The following is a 1,119-nucleotide window of genomic DNA, read 5'->3' as shown; positions in this document are numbered from 1 at the left end:
GGGGTATGTGGATAGGTGTTAAGTTGATTAGGTACACAGATGTCATGGACTGCCTTTACCCACTTGTTTGGCTACTCCCAGGAGGAGCTGCTTTGGGGGGTGGGTTTGCTTTGAGCCATGTTAATGGAATTCAGCAACAGATTCAGAAATATATTTCACATCTTCAGCAGCTTTTTTTGTTTGTTTGTTTAGGGGTTTTGATGGGGGAGAGGAGACAGGAACAAATCCAGTGGTAATAAAGGTTACCCAAAGCACAGTAAATTATGTTTGTATTTAAAAATTAAAAAGTCTGATTCTGTGACATGAGGGCTTCCCAACCTTTCCTCCACTTAAGGAGCCTATTTTTTTCATGGGCCCATTATTGAATTCTATTTGGTTCTGTCTGGCTTTTTGTTCATTTCAGCTACGATTTCAAGACCCCTTCCTGAACCCCAGTATTTACTAGTCAGTTCATTGGTTGGGAAGCCCTATACCAAACTGGGAATGTAACAAGTTTCCTTCTTGTACAGTGTTTTACATCTGTTTATATTGGACTTGTTTAGTACAAAATGGTACTCTAAAAGGTCATAATAACACCATTTGATCATATTTGATAACTAACATTTAGGAAGAGTTTGTTCCCTGTGTAAGATGTCATAATGCAAATTTTAAACAAACTCAATAAAATGCATGAAGTGATAATTTTGTGCTTGATCCTCACTCCTTGGGTTTTCTTTCTGTGGTGGGCATGTTTAAGGGGAAGATTATCGGAGCTGGTTAATTTATGGCATAGGAATCGTTTTATGTGTGTATCCTCTTTCTTCCTACTTGCAGCAGGACAGTAGGAATGGTGAATTTTGTTAATTTGTCTGCTGCTGTCTCGTGCTAAAAGAATTAGTCTCACTACATACCAGTTCTCTGAATTTTTCGGTGCATAGGTACAAACCATTGCTTCAAATCATCTTTCAAATAGCAGCTGTGTCTTATCAGTACTACTCAGTAGCTGAGATGGATCTGATTGCAGCACTGAGTCTAACTAGAAACATACAGAGGGCTATACAATGCTGCCAAACTTTCATAAGCTCACATATGGCTTCGTTCTAAGGTTAGTGTGTTTATCTGCATGCAGTGCTCCACTTG

At 39.0% G+C, this 1,119-nt stretch overlaps 1 protein-coding gene across 1 annotated transcript in view; it reads left to right on the top strand.

The window, feature by feature from the left end:
* RLIM (ring finger protein, LIM domain interacting) overlaps nt 1–681 on the top strand; it is a 28,438-nt gene extending 27,757 nt beyond the window's left edge. Inside the window, exon 5 of the transcript XR_002098306.1 lies at nt 16–681. The gene's annotated coding sequence lies outside the window, so the exon portion shown is untranslated. The remainder of the gene's footprint in view (nt 1–15) is intronic.
* The last annotated feature ends 438 nt before the right edge of the window (nt 682–1,119 follow it).

This window comes from Gavialis gangeticus, unplaced genomic scaffold, assembly GCF_001723915.1.
Source record: "Gavialis gangeticus isolate Ggan-Ray unplaced genomic scaffold, GavGan_comp1, whole genome shotgun sequence".
Classification (NCBI taxonomy): Eukaryota; Metazoa; Chordata; order Crocodylia; family Gavialidae; genus Gavialis; species Gavialis gangeticus.
Note: the sequence above shows the minus strand (reverse complement) of the source record. Positions and strands in the feature narration are given on the sequence as shown.